This window comes from Manacus vitellinus, unplaced genomic scaffold, assembly GCF_001715985.3.
Source record: "Manacus vitellinus isolate BGI_N305 unplaced genomic scaffold, ASM171598v3 scaffold_59_pilon, whole genome shotgun sequence".
Lineage (NCBI taxonomy): Eukaryota > Metazoa > Chordata > Aves > Passeriformes > Pipridae > Manacus > Manacus vitellinus.
In genome coordinates, this window is record NW_021940681.1 from 1,166,212 (window position 1) to 1,182,144 (window position 15,933).

A 15,933-nucleotide genomic window follows, 5' to 3' on the forward strand; every position below is an offset into this window, starting at 1 on the left:
TCCCTTCCCTTCCGGTTGTCTTACCCCCAGTCTTTTTTTTTCTCTTATCCGTGATCATCATCTCAATCCAGCCACAAAAACCCTCTAGGTCTCTAACAAGGCAGATATGTCATCTGTGTAAAACTCAGGTCTTCAAGAGAGCAAACTCTTCAAAGATGGAAGTCAGTGTTCCCAACTGAGGGAGCACAGTAGGACGATGAGTCAATCTCACAACAATGTAATTTCATCCACTAGTAATTCAACACATCTGAGTAAACACTTCTAGGATTAATCTGAATCTTTAAAGAGAAGAATCAAGCATGAAGACAAACATGGATACAGACATTTACAAAAACATTACAGTCATGAAGCTAGGAAATTTTTATTGTTTGTTTTCTGTTAGCCATGAAAAACAACAGAGAAATCATTATAAAATAATTTCATGAATAGACTTTTCCCTCCCAACAGATCATAATATATCTGACTGTCTGCAGGAAAAGCAAGATCAGGTGCTACACCTACTTTGATCTCTCTCTGCTAAAGAAAAAATAATGCAAAGAAAAATTTGGCAGCAATTCCTCCAGATTATGAATCTTCATGATAAGCTTGGGCCAAACAAGCAAAAGGCTCATGGTAACTGAGATTTAATAAAAGAACAGACCTTTTAAAATTCTCTGATATCTTCTCTGCAAGACTCAGAGCAAAAGCTGCAAATGGAAGTGACAGGGCAGCAACAACTACGGCTGGTTTTGCTTCTTAGAGGAAAACTTTCACCAACACTACTTCACAAAAAATTCACACCAAAAAGCTGCAAGTCAAAAAGTAACTCTAAAACAGTTGGCAAAGGAGGGAAAGGAATAGTGGAGAGTGAAATAAAGCAATAGAGAATGACAGGTTATCCAGATATAACTGATGTTTTGCCATTTAATTTTTTTGTCTTAAAACTAACCCCTTCATGAAGAAAAATATCCACTTGCTTATATTTATCTTTTATATGCTTTGTGCAACTGTTACATCAATGACTTATGACTACAAAATACACAAATTGGATACTGAAACACGCATCTAAATTTTTTGTAATGATTTTGAGTGTGGAAAATCATAATCTTCAGAAAAATGTTCCACTGTACTGGGCCTACAGATCCATAACGAGTGGTTTCATCCTGCCTCAGACACAAAAAGTATGCAGAGAACTAACTAGATTCTTGTTAGCTGATTCTTCTTCCAGCCCAGTAAGTCCTTAACAAAGCCTGTGATTGGCAAAATTCTTGATTTGAGTTCAACTTACGAGATCTGAAAACACTATTTTTTACAAAAATCCCTCATTTATTTGCTATGCACCCATACTAAAAGTGGAAAAACAGCCCACAACCTATAACTTGAAGTCTTCCAGGTCATCACAATTACGCATGCACAGACAGCATTTGCAATTGTTAAATTAACAACATATTCAGTTCCTATTATAGCTCCCAATTACTCAGCTTCTTAAAATTAAATAAGGTCTACTTTTCAGAAGGAGATAAGATGATCAAATTGAGATTTTTTTTTGATAACCAACAAAGATTCTTTCTGGTTAACATTGATCAGAAGCTGTGTCTTAGATATATCTCAGAAGTTTTTGAATGCAAGAGTGTAAAAAAGTTTGGAGGCAGTCTAGGGTCCAGTCTCAAGGCATGACCTCATCCATTCATGCCTTCACACCTTTGGCTATCTGACTCATGAAAATGTTAGTGCTTAGTCCACAGCCTGTCAAAAACAATAAGAATCTAAATATTGGTCTTAATATGGTTTGAATCAAGTCCTGAAACACCATGAAAAGTGGCGACATTTATCTGTGCCTCAGATGCTGTCCCCGGGGGGAACGCAAGGTGATTCCTCAAGTTCTCTGTGCAGGTTACACATCAGATGGTAAATGCAGGACTTCAGCCAGCCAAAGCACATTACCTGCAGCCCCATCACACACCTCCTGCCAGCCCCTGGGTGGCCCCAGCTTGTGCAGTGCCAAGTGCTGCCAGGGTTGCCTGATTGCCTGCCCCACATCTCCAGCCTGCCCTCCCCACCCTGCACCATGGGAAGGCCCTGAGGGATCCGAGGCAGGCTGAGCCACTGGCAGATGGGCCACTTAGTTCTGCAAAACACTCCTTTCATCAAGAGCTCTTGAAGGTATACTAATAAGAGTAAAAATAATTACCTCAATTTTCTGGCTGAGGAAATGAAGATGCTAAGCCAGTAAGTGACTTAGCCTGGTCTTCCACATCGCAAGCCAGGATCCTATTCATCAAACAAAAATATCCCTCTAAGGTGCTTTAATGAAGCTTTCAAATTACTCCAGGGAGCTGGAGAGAAAAAAGGATTAATCTGATCTATCTCTCCTTTCCTAAGTTAGTTCAATACCAAAAGGTGTCTATTTTTTATTATTATTATTCTTTTGCTGGGCTACACCACCACAAAGGCAGCAACTTGATGCCCCAGAAATAGTCCAGAGATGTTCTACTGGCCCCTCCTATCTTTAATTAAACTTCATAGATTTTAACTATAGTAAAAGAAGTGCTATCAATAGATACTGGAGAACAGTCGTCTTGATACAAAGTGTTTGCACTCTGGTATGCAACCATATATCCAACAATTTTACTGCTACACTTGGACTACCCAAAACAAGACTACCCAAAACAAGATCTCACCTTCCTTATCTTCCTAGTACACCCTTGTCTCCACAATAGAGACCCCAGTATTCCTGTCTTCCTCCCCCATCTTTTGCATATTCCCTCTTCAGATTTGACCCACACCACGCTTTTATTTACAAAACATCTCAAACAAATTTACAAACATATAACAAAGCCATGTAACTTCTGTAAAGAAAGTCAATGTTATCCACTCAGTAATGCTCTGAGTTTCTGATGTTAAAGCAAACCTGAAACTCAAAGTGAAACTCTGCTTTAAGCAAGAGGAAATATATGACGAGGGGGAAAAACCTTTGTGTATATCCCACCATGATCTGAGAACTGTCTCTGTAATTGAAAGACCCCTCCAATCCCTTTGGAGTTTACGGCCAGATCAAAGTAAGACTGCTACTTCACATCTATATACATGATAGTACAATTGCTCATCAAAAGATGTAAGAAATCAGTAATAGCACAGAGCAAGTCAATTCAATGTGAACTGAAGGGTTCCAGTCATAGGAAACAACACACAGAAAAATAAATAAATTGTAATATAGGAGTAGCATCTAAGACAACAAAGTTATTTTGTTTTCTACCATGGATTTTCTGTGTTATTTCAAAAATATTTTTTTATTCTTAGGACTCATCATTCAAAACCAAAGAATATTGTTATGGCTATTAACAGGCACCACATGTTTGCAAAACACTCTGATATGCTTGGGTGGAGAATAAGAGAACACCTCATTAGAATCACTTAGCTGACCAGTATGAAGGTAGAGATAAATTTGAATGACATGCACTAACAGTTGATTTAATCTGGTCAAAATAAATTATATTGCCTGAATAAGCAACTACCACACCAAAAATGTAGCCATGAAAAGCAAGAAGCAAAAATGTAGCAAAAGTTCAGAATCATAAAACTGATGTACTGATTTGAGAAAAAAACATACATTTAATCTCTTTGGTAAAATAAGAACCCAATCCAATAGAGAGGAGGGATGGAAAAGAAGGGGGGAAAAGGAGATCTATCACCATTTTTTGATTACTGAAAGTATTCAGGTATTTTAGGCATTCCATAAAGTTGTATCCATGACAACTTCAGTAACAATCCTTTCAGAATGGAACACTGCAGTGCTGTCCTAATCCACGACAGCTAGAACAGATTCTTTTAAACAGCAAACTTATATGCACCCCTCTTTTGAGTCTCACCCACTAAGACACAGCAGATTTAAAATCACTATTGCTTTGTCTCCAATATAGTATCAAGGCTTTACTCAAGCTCTTACACTCCAAAACCCTCAATTGATTTGACAGCAAAACAGTACTCCCAAGATCTCAGGCCCCCAGTGCAGTGGCCTATGTTATTTCCAGATCTACTAGTCTTAAACTTGCTTGATTACCAGATGATTTTTAATCAGTACAGCTAAATGGGAACAAGCATGAAAACATGGAAAAAAAGTGATACACACATAAATCATTATTTCCTTCCACTGGCAGGAATAGTGTTTAATAGCACTACTAAGTGCATCCCTACCAGAGGAAAACAGGTCAGGAATGTATTACCTGAGTGACACAAGTATGAGTAAGCTATCAAATTCTTTCTGTAGAAAAGGCCTTTGGATTGAATTAACAAATATGTTTTTAAACCCTGAAAGTAACTTAACATTACAATCCCTTCTAAATTTCACCCATGCAGGAAGTGATAACCCCTACAAAACAGCCATTCTTTCAGCATGGGCTCTAAATATATTTTCACAAAGCTCAGAGAAACTTTATCCTTTTAGACCACTTCTTCCCTGGTCAAATGCAGTGAAATTCACAAACAAATTCATAAAACTAAAAGAGGTGAACAGACAAGCCACAGGAATGCTTTCTTGAAGGTGGTCACACTCAAAGTTGCAATCAATGGCTCGTTGTCCAAGTGGAAAGCAGTGACAAGTGTTGTTCCTCAGGGGTCAGTATTGGGATCGGCACTGATTAATATCTTGTCAGTGACATGGACAGTGGGACCAAGTACACCCTCAACAACTTTGCTGGTGGCAACAAGCTGTGTGGTGCAGCTGACACCCCGTAGAGAAGGGAAGCCATCCACAGGGACCTTGACAGGCTTGAGAGGTGGGCCTGTGCAAACCTCTTGAAGTTCAACAAGGTGCTGCACCTGAGTCAGGACAATCCTAAGCACAAATACAGATCAGGCAGAGAACAGATTGAGAGCAGCCCTGAGGAGAAGGACTTGGGGGTGTTGGTGAATGAGAAGCTTGACATGACCCAGCAATGTGCAATTGCAGCCCAGAAAGACAACCATATCCTGGGCTGCATCAAAAGCAGCACAGCTAGGAGGTTAAAGGAGGTGATTCTCCCCCTCTACTCTGCTCTTATGAGACCCCACTTGGAGTACTGCATCCAGTTCTGGGTCCCCCAACACAATAAGGGCAAGGACCTGCTGGAGTCCAGAGGAGAATCACGAAGATGATCAGAGGACTGGACCACCCCTCCTAACAGACAAGCTGAGAGAGCTGGGGTTGTTCAGCCTGGAGAAGAGAAGGCTCTGGGGAGACCTTAGAGCAGCCTTCCAGTACCTAAAGGGGGCTACAAGAGAGCTGGAGAGGAACTGTTTACAAGGGCATGTAGTGATAGGTGAAGGGGGAGAGGCTTTAAGCTGAAAGCGGGTAGGTTTAGACTAGACATTAGGAAGAAACTCTGTACTGTGAGTGATGAAATCCTGAAACAGGTGCCCAGAGAACTTGTGGATACCCCATCCCTGGAATTGTTCAGGGTTGGGCTGGATGGTGCTTTGAGCAACCTGGTCTAGTGGAAGGTTGGAAGTAGGTTATATTTAGGGTCCCTTCTCACCCAAAACATTCTATATTTCTATGATTGTATGTGAGGCAGAAGCATGAAGTGAGAGAAAAACATAGTTTCAGAAGTAAAAAGGTCATATCAGTCTAAATGGAACTACATGTTTAATTTTATAGGAATGTTAATCGGAAAGCATTCAGGATACACTTTATCAAAATCAAACAATAAGTCAGCAACTGCAATTACTTTCGGAACTATCTCTGCTGCAACTAGAATGACAACCTATTATCTTTGTGCTTTCTTGCACTCCATTCTTATTCCTTTTTGTTTGTTTTTTGTTGTCACATTCCTGTTGTTGTTATTAAACACACAAGTATGGCCCACATTTTTAACCCTGGGGCTACAAAACATGGCAGTTAAGAAGCTGCTTATACATCACAGCCCATCCTCAGCCAGCTCTAGTGTAACTGGGGTTTTGCTAAAATCCTCAGTACAATCTTCCATTCTCTGAGCTGCACTTAAGCCCATCTTGTGTAGTAAGAACGGGTTGTTATGCCCTACTGAATAAGCCCTGGAACCCAGCACATAGTCAGTCAATGTATATTTATGCTTGAACTCACATCAGCAGAAACAATGAGTACAAAAGGCCGTACATTATGGAGAAAAATAGCCACAAATACCTCTGGCACCTAAAAAAGTCACATGAAAACTGAACTCACTGAATATGAGTTACAAAAAGGATAAAATTCTAGTACTTATATGTCTTCTACTTTTAAATCCTTGATGATGCATTCAAGTCCCATTCCTCCACTCTTTCCATAAGAATGGAAGCTATACCAAATAAAAGGATAAATATCTCACCTATTCTGTGTCTTTGGTTGTTGGAAATTTAAGGAATTGAAATTCTTCCAAAAGAGACTTAGTAGTCAGTAAACACTACCTGTGTTCCAGCTGAACTTTGAAAGTGAACGTTGAAAGTCTTATCAGAGTTTCAGGTGATATCAGACAGCCCATAAACACACTGAATAAAAGTAATTACAAAGAATTTTATCTTGAAGGTGGAAGACAAATGCGAAACTGTCACCTTAACTCTGCTGCAAAATTGCCAGAAGGAAATATTGCTATTAACCTGACAGAGCAAAAAAGACTCCCATAAATGCTTGAGTGCACTTGTACTTCCCTGTTCAACCTTGGCAACTTCCAACTTACAGGTAACATCCATGTAGAGCTCAGTGCAACACACCTTACCTGACTTGACAGCTATTTCAGTAAGAGATTCCGGACACCCCCATCATAGAGAACCACAGAATAATCCACCTCTGGAAAAGTTTCTTCCTAGCTTCACCAAAAAGCAGATGTTTTTTGACCCAAACCCAAGAACTTTCCTTCCTTAGTGAGAATGCCATTCATTGTTTATGAACTGTGTATCAAGAGCATACATCGTCTTATATAACTATGAAATTTGCATTTCCTTGGGATCTGAAGTCTGCTTTTTCTTGTGTCTTGGAATATAAGAGAATATTTTCTTTTTTTTTTGGTTCAGAACTTTGGTAGAAGCCCTGAGTTCATGAATGTCTCCCATGTTACAGCTAAAAGAAAAGCTGCATGCCTTCTGCTGGAATCTCTCAGCACTCTGTATCTTATGTGACAGGTCAATCAATCACAATGGTCTCTCTTGACTGTAAAAAATGTAAGTAGCTTTAATAGGAGAAATTGAATCTAAGCAGAACAAAAAAATGGAATGCATTTTACATCACCATTCTCCACTTACCTACATAGACATGTCATTAAGTTTTCGGTTGCTACCACAGAACAGGTTCTCAAACCTAACATCCTTGTCATGGCATAATTTGCTGCACAGATTTTCAACTATAGATCACTTTTTTTGTTAAAATGCTAACAAAGTTCTTCACAGAAGTCAGAGCACAGAATTTTACCCCCAGGTTTTCAAGGAAGTCAGTTCATTAGTAAACCACAATGTCTTGTCTCCTCTGATTTAGATCTATTCTGTTAGGGGCTACTGCACAGTTCGACTGTGGCATCTGTTTTAGAAAAAAAACACATAGTCTGCATATCAGCCTCTGTGTCTTGTGCACGCTGCCTTACCATGAAATATGATCTATGGGTATATACACTAAATATGTATGCACACACAGCACTATATGCCAGATGTAAACAGGTCTTGCATGCTGATCGAGGTACCGATGATTTCCGCATAACCAAAACCTTTCACACCACAGAATTGCAGCATCACCTATAAATACGGTCAGCACTTGTTTCTGACAAACAAAAAGTCCCTCTAGTCAAGACAATGCACATACATGAACAAACCATCATATGATTGGAAAAGGTGAAAAAAAAATAGCTGTACTTTGGACTATTCAGCATAGACAGTCAGGAGCTGTGTTGACTGGAGTCACTGCTGGAATGATGTGTGGCTGTGGCTGATGTCCCACAGAAAAGACGATGGCAGGACATGTGTTTGGCAGTTGCAAGAACTGAAAAGTAGATTATGTCCACGAAAATGGAAAGCACTGTAAATATTCCTAGGGCAGAGAAGCTCCCAGTGTTGGGGAAAGACGGGTGGCATCACCGTGGCAGAGAAGCCCAAGAGGAGAAAGAGAGGAGTGGAGACACTTCACTTCTTTAAACAGGTGGCCATCTACTCTTATGGCTTTTGTCTCCTCTTGCAGCAGCTACGTGCTAATTCAATTTATTCAGGAAAAAGACGGGAGAAAAAGCTCTTGCCCTTCACCCCTGGTTTCAGAATTATTGCGTCTCCTGGGGGGAAGGGTTAGACGGAGACATTTGGTTTGGAAATGACTCACTCGGCAGCGCTATGGAGCCGGAGGGTCTATTTTTAATATTTTTAAATGGAGAACTTACCCAGGTCTTATGCCAGCGCTGTGCTCCAAAGGCACCGCCGAGCGAGGGGAGCCGGCCCAGCCCGCTGCCTTCCGCAAGCCGCCCCCCGGCAAACATCCCCTTCGGGCCCCGCCGGCCGGCATCGCCGCCAGCCCCGCTGCCCCGGGCCGGGCGGCCCCGAGCCCCCAGTCCGAGAGGGGCCGGAGCCCGAGGTCGCGGCTCGCACTCACCCGGGGCCGGGCTGCGGAGCGGAGGGGCCAGCGCCCCGATCCCCGATCCCCGCGCCCCGTGCCGCCGCCAGCCGAGGGACGGACGGACGGACGCGCTGCCTCCTCGACGCGATCTGGCGAAATTTGCCACCCACCGGCCAGGATTTTACACTTCCTGGCGGCTGGCCAGCCCTGGCTTCTACAGCCTTGCCCCGGGCTGGCTCCTCCCCGCCGAGGCAAGAGCCGGCCGGGCCGGGCGGAGTGGGGGCAGCCGCGTTGCTTCCCCCGGCTCCCACCCCGCTCCCGGTGGGGGTAGCCCGCACAGACCCGTCCTGTCCCGTCAGAGCCAGGAAGTGTAAATTCTTCTGACCTTTAGCCAAAGAAAGGGAAGGGTAAGGATGGAGGAGCTCCGGAGGCCCTTCCCGGGGAAGGGCGGCCAGCCCGGGTCTCACGGGGTGTTCCGTCTCCCCCGCCGCGCCTCCCCGGCCCCGCGTCTCGCTGACTCGGCCGAGAGATGCTGGACCTGCAGCCAGCTCCTCGCAGGCCCGGCTCAGGGCGTGGAATTTGCCTTCGCACCCAGCTACAGATAAAGAAATGGGTCGTGCAACACGAGGAAGGAGATGTGCCGTTTAAAGATAGGGCTTCTTTTATTTTGGTCTCATGGTTCAAGGTTCCTCTGGTAGCCGCAGCCCTGTGCAGTTTGCTCTGTTCTGCTGTCACAATCTACAAGCAGGTATCGGACAGGAAACTGCTGGAAAAAAATCACTTGTTATTCGGGATCCCTAAAGAGATTAAAAGCCACAATTAGCTGCAGACAGGGAGCAATCACATGGAACATGTAAGGCAAACAGTTATGCCGACTTTTGGAGAGCTACTCGTTAATTAAAACAGTAAAATTTTTACATGTTTAAAGGAGACAAACCAAACTTGTAAAATAGTGTAATTTTCTCTAACTGTTTAAGAGCCTTCTGTGAATTAGTTTATCCACAATACTGGTGATGCTTGATGACCCAATGCACTGCTTGTTAAGAGAATTCAAATCATAACTTTACAACTGAGTTGTATTTGGTCTTAGAATGAGAAAAGTTAATGCTACTCTGGAACCACTGTGTTAATCCATTAGCTCATACTAGGATCCTTTAACATTTTTAAGCCGTTCTGTAGATATCCACATCAAGCTTAAATGAGAACAGTTGCTGGATGTGTTTGGAGATGTATTCTCCTTTTCTATCTCTAGATGTGTAAAACAAATACTCAGGTGCTGTCAACCTTACCTGCTGGCCATTTCTACTACTAGTTATACAAATAGGATTTACTATTATGAACACAAAATCAGTGTCTGGGGCTTGCAGACAAAACACTGCAAGCTGTAGGAACATATACAAAAACACAGTTCCTGTCCCAGACTCATGTGGCATACGATGACAGTCGATACTTGTGCATCCTATAATATCTATTAATTTACTAACAATTAAAAGTGCACATTGTCATTCATTCTGCACCTGCTTTTCAAGCCAACAGTTACTTATTTCTCAGAGACAGCATTGCTGAAGTGAAGTTTGAATGGTGATCTCAATCTGTGGCTTATGATACAGCTGGGAAGTGACTGTCACTGTGGCTAGATTAACTGCAAAGCAATGATGTGATTTATCATACTTGATAAATGGGCCAGCAAAGATCCTAAGGAACTTGCAGGTGAAGACAACAGTGATCTGACATAACTGTTCAGATGGCATGCTCCATCTGGGAGAAATTCCTAGGTTTTCTAAAAAAAAAAACAAAAAACATCAGCACACAAACTGGAATCTTTCCCCACATTTTAACTCACAGGATTATGAATCAAAATTTGACAATACGTTTCAGGTGTGGGACAAATTCCTACACATGGAGACTTGTGGAACTCTGAGTTTATGAGGGGGAAGCTGTTTGCCATTTGGTTCTAGCTTCAGGACTACCACTGAGGGACATCATTGCCACAACACGGACTTATTGTGACCATCCTGATGTGTGGCTGAACTCCCACCTGTGGGAGAAGAGGAAGGACAAAACTGAAAAGATCCCCACCACCACACCAGGAGGAAGGGGGAGGTCGTCTTTGATTTCCTCATTAGGAAGGAGTGAGGCTTCTGTGAAAAGGAAATAGTCTTTGTCACTGGGAGTGAGGGCTCCCAGTTATGCAGGAGAATAGGTACTGGGAAGACTTTAATATATGGCAAGAGCAGACAAGAAATACAACTAGAAACACTAGCCCAGTAGAAAAAAGATAAAATACTTAGGTGGGATTCATTTTACCTAACTTTAGCTCTCTGAGTTTATGTAAAACACCCCAAGCTTTCAAAGTTAAATAATGTAAGTCCTGCCCTAAAGCTTGCCCAAGTGGAATAAGGTTGCAGTGAAAGGGATCTGAAAAGAGTTATGTTTAGGTTGACAGATGAGAAAACTTATCTTTAATTGCTCCTTTTTCCCTTTTAGCTTTGATTTGAGAAAAAAAGAGAAGAATATGGTTTTCAAAGAAAGCTCCTTGCCTTACACAGGCAAATGATAATTTATAGATGTCTGCTCTCTGCCCCAAAGACGATACATGGTGCAAATGCACTACTGTGTGCTTTGTGTGAGAGGAATGGGCTCTTCTGTGGCCTTGTTCTACAGTGTCATCTCAGACTGAAAAGCAGGCAACTGACAACACCAGCGATGTTGCTACATTTATATAATGAACAGATATGTGAAAAATAGCTACAACCTTAATTTTGTTTTTGACACGCTGCCTTAACACCACATATCCTCTCTGTAGCACACTCTGTAGCAAGACTGAGCACACACATGTCCTGCTCTCACACAGCCTGCTGTTCAATACAAACCTAACCACAAGAGTTGTGACTAACAGATGTGACCTTTTATTAGTTTGCTTATAATGCACTTGATGATGGGACAAACCCACAATGTATCGCCTTTGCTTTGGTTGTGTGATCCAACAGGTCTTTAGCATCATGTGCTTCCCAGAAATGAGTTCTGGGAAAAGACCCACAGTGTGGTCTATGAGGAGGGCAATGAGGAGAGTCATCATTTCTGAAGAGCATTCCTAATTCTGGCACTAATTTTCGAAGAGCTGAGGGCTGCAGCTGAACCAGGCTATGTTTTATTCTTATCCTATGCACAAGGATCTCTTGCTCTTTCATCTGCTAGGATAGCCAATTTACTCCATCTGTCCAGTGTGGGGGGGAGGAAGGGCAATCAAGAAAAAGTTGACTCTAACTGAAGTGGATGATTTTGACAGCAAAGGCAGTAGCTACACTTGAGGTTGCCTTCCATATTCTCACAAGGAATGTGGGGCAAACAACTGAGGATAAGCTGGGAGCAGCAACCGCCTATCCCAACTCAGACAGTGAGGACAGTCCTCAGCGACATTGTGCAAATTATTTAACAATGCAATTCATCTTTCTCTTGGGACTGTAGTGAGAAAATTCCATGTATCAGTGATGCTGTGAAGCTTAAACAACTCTTTCAAAAATAATAGAAAATTTAAATTGTTCTTAAGCTGTCATTTAATGTTCATTTTTATAGTTTCAAGCCTGGGGAGGGGAAGGGAGGGGAAGGGAAGGAAACACCTCCAAGCAGTGGGGTTGAGGATACACTATTCTATCAATTTTACAAGTCAAAGCTCTGGCACAAGTGATATTCAGGAAACAAAATGTATTTCTACAGGGAAAAATGCAGCAATACTATACCTGTCAAAAAATAATTAAAATCCCAGCTACTCATAGGGAAGACAATTCTCAGAAGTTGTAATGCTGAAAGAGACCTAAAACAGCAGGAGAGCAGGCGGTAAATTAGACAGACCCATAATTTGACATGACAAGAGGGGAAAAAAAGGCAGAAACAAGAAAACAATGGGATAGTAGAGTTCATAAACAGAAACTGTAGCAAAGGCCTCTGTTACTGGTATTGTAGTGTAAACTCCCTGGAATACTGCATTCAAACCTGAATATCTTCTCATCAAAAAGACATCAGCAAACATAAATGAATTATTAAAAAAAAAAAAAAGAAGTAATGAGGATTGATTTAGAGTCACTGTCAATGAGTTGAAAGAGCTAAATACAGATGTGCATGGGGTGTAGGACACAATGCTACAAAAAATAGACACTGTGGGAGATCAACTATTTTGGTTTACAGAAGTGAGAGAGTTAGTATTGCAAGGAAGGAGAAACTAGTATGAAACAAGGCAAAAAAAATTTGGATGAGTACTCTTACAATGGCTTGGCTGTAAGATCCACTGCCTGATGGAGAAGTTGCTCTGGGACACTTCTTCTTGCGGTATTTTAAATAAGCACAATACAGTATTTATCCCTTGGCCTACCAAGCACAGTGGGCTAGTTGATCTTTTACAGAGGAATTTTCCATCTCTAATTTCTGTGTTTCTAAAGTTTCCTCCTCTGTAGAGCACTGTTTGTCACGTCAGTGGCAAACCTCAAGGAGAAGACAAACAATATAGCCCACAGGGAGAGATCTAAACGAAGAAAATGGCTAAAGTATGTTTGTGTGTGATACTTTGCAGTCACACCACAAATCATAGCCAGGCAAAGGCAGTTGCAACCAGTATTCCTTACACTGACCTCTGCTAGAAACCATAATACAAATGTCCAAAGGTCACAAGCAAGCTTAACAGATTGTTCTTTCCATCCTCTCGCTTTAAGTCTTCCCATCCCACTCCTGACTTCATTTGTCTCTCCAGCATCTCCATCTGCTCCATCTGCCTCTTGCTTTTCATATCCAGGGTCAGTAAACTGAATCTTTAAATTCAGTACCTGGAATCCTGTACATCCATCCTGAATTCTCATCAACATCTTTTCTATACAGGGAGCTCGACCTGACTGTGCTTTTGGGGGCATTGGACAAAGACAATTGGAGCCAGTGTTGTGTTGATTGCACAGTGATACCATCCTGAGAGTCCAGGGGAACCTCAGTGTGCTCTTAGTGTAAGGAAAGCCCTGAAGAGTAGCACTGCAAGCATCTCTGCCATGTGCACTGCCTCGCTGTGAGCCGGCTCCATGGGGCTCACTGTCAGGTCACTTAGGATCTGTAGCCTGTGCCAGTGAAGAGGTCACTGAGTAGGTAATTTGGGCGAGGTGACCAACAGCTCAGTTACCAGCTGTGGAGAAGCCTGACATTTCATATATCAACTGTTTGCTGGCACCAGCTTTGGGTTATATTGTCTTTCAAAGCTGCACACTCAAAAGAACATGCACATGGCATGAGACCTATTTCTTAAGTTAAACAAGTGATTTACTAGATGTTAGATGACTCTTACTGGTAAATGAATGCCAAATCATGCTGTTCTAATTACAGGAGGTTTCTAAGGTGCCTTGCTTTACTCATTCCTGACTTGGTGTGATTCATCTCTTGGTTTTCAGTCTACGATTTTACACTTTCTACACCTCTCTTGTGGATCATGCTATGCTCTGCAAGACAGAAGCACTCCAATGCAGTGAAAGCCACTACCAGGAGTAGAGTTCGCATACTGAGAAAACAACAGGCTTTCCTCTTTAAAACAACTAAATGCATTTGGCACCATCATTTTGATGTAGCTCTCAGAGCCAGCTGAAAACAAATCTATGTGGACGCAGCAGAAGTATACATTTACCTCCTGAGCTGACTGGCACAAGAATAGGTTTAGTCAGGGGCCAAGAAGAAATCATGTGTTGTACCAAAAGTTCACAGTAGCTCTTCCTATATTTATATACAGAAAGAATGTGGGAGGTTCTTGAACCCTCCCAGCCATCCTGCAGTTAGTGGGATGATGGGCAGACATGCCTTTTCGTCTAGAAGCAGGGTTCTCACTTGTTGTTGTGTAGCTTATGTTACTGATTTGGCACAGTTGCTGACAACTTAACCTTATCTCCCAGGGGTGACCCTGCCTTCCTTGATAAATGGAGGAATGATAGAATGCAACCAGGTGCCATAGGTAAATTTACAGGTTTACAGATGGGTATTTATTTACTTGTCTGCCCTTGACTTCCACTGTAAATATCCTGTTGTTTCTTCCAGTTATAACAGTGCTATTCGAACCCACTGGAAGATACCTTTACTAGCTAAAGGATCTTATTTTGTCCAGGAATGTGGTTGTGCTGTGGGGCACAAGGCTGTGGAGCCACAGGGGAGAGAAGAAAACCAGAGTTTATCTGCACAGAGAATGGGACTGGTGGAATTAGTGAGTTTTAATTTGGTAACTGTATGATTCTTTCTGGAGCAGTCAAACTCTTTGAATAGACACTCTTGTCTTGCATAGGAGCATCAGTGGCTTGTGGCATAGAAGTGATGACTACAGTGAGACTGTACTGTAGGATTAAACTAGGGAGGCTGAGAAGGCTTGGTGGACAAGTGTGGGCATTTGAAATGTGGGCTGCATTTCAATGTACAGAGTAAGGTGCAAATACCTTACTCTGCCATATGCATGGCTTGTGGGAGGTATGTGGATGCTAGAGTGAAGGACAACTTTATGGAGTATTCCTCCATGTTATCAGATGCCACTGATCCCAAATTATCTATTTGTATCACATAGAGCCTTTGTACCACAAACACACCATAAAGGAAGAGGAAGGATATAAGATGCTAAAAGTGCTACATAAATGATGATGCAGACTGCATATCAATCTCCTGCATAGGAGGAGTCCTTGTGCACTTGAGGAACTCCACTTTTGATTGTCAGAATAAATGTATTTAACTAAAGAATCACATATGCACATGTTCAAATGGCTTATGAGCAACATTTTATAGTGGCCACATGACTGTGTGTACAGACACGCTCTCCTCCATTAAGCCGGCAGGGGTTTCTGAACACCAGCTGTGGAATCTGTCTCTATGGCTCTGTGTTTGTGTGGAGGACAGTCAAATCCCAACTATGCCAATATGAAGCTGGGCAAATTGGTTTGACACATCTCCAGTTCTCAGAATTTTTCTCAGTCCCTCAGGTTTTTGATTTATTTTCAGAAGCTCTCCAAGGAGACTGCTTTTTATGTGGAACTTACCATTCTGCCAGGCCAGACTGGAATTTCAGCCATTCATAAAGGAAATATGAGGTTTCGTGTGTGTGCGTGTGTGGTGCCAACTCACTAGAACACACACAGGGACAACACTTGGGCTTTGCAAGCAATAAAATTCAGCAAGTAAACCAGCTTGCCTCTTTTCCTTCATGTTCCCTCTCCCTCCCTTCCCCATTATTTTCACACCCTGCTGAAACATATGAAATGGCAAAAACATTCCAAGTTAAACAGTTGAACTCTGGATTATTTACCTAATCCATGCACACTGTGCCCTGGCCAGGCACCCTTTCTTCCATCCTTGCTCTGCAAGAGAAAGTACATCTGCCAGGTCATGGCTAAGGAAAGGCACAATCCTGAACCGTGAAGAAAGATAGCTCTAGTGAC

General features: G+C 42.2%; 1 protein-coding gene across 2 annotated transcripts in view; it reads right to left on the reverse strand.

Moving 5' to 3' along the window:
* Window positions 1-8,428, reverse strand: part of PRR5L (proline rich 5 like) — a 42,643-nt gene extending 34,215 nt beyond the window's left edge. For both annotated transcript variants that reach the window (XM_018082056.2, XM_008919953.3), the window contains exon 1: window positions 8,325-8,428. The gene's annotated coding sequence lies outside the window, so the exon portion shown is untranslated. The remainder of the gene's footprint in view (window positions 1-8,324) is intronic.
* Window positions 8,429-15,933: the final 7,505 nt, after the last annotated feature.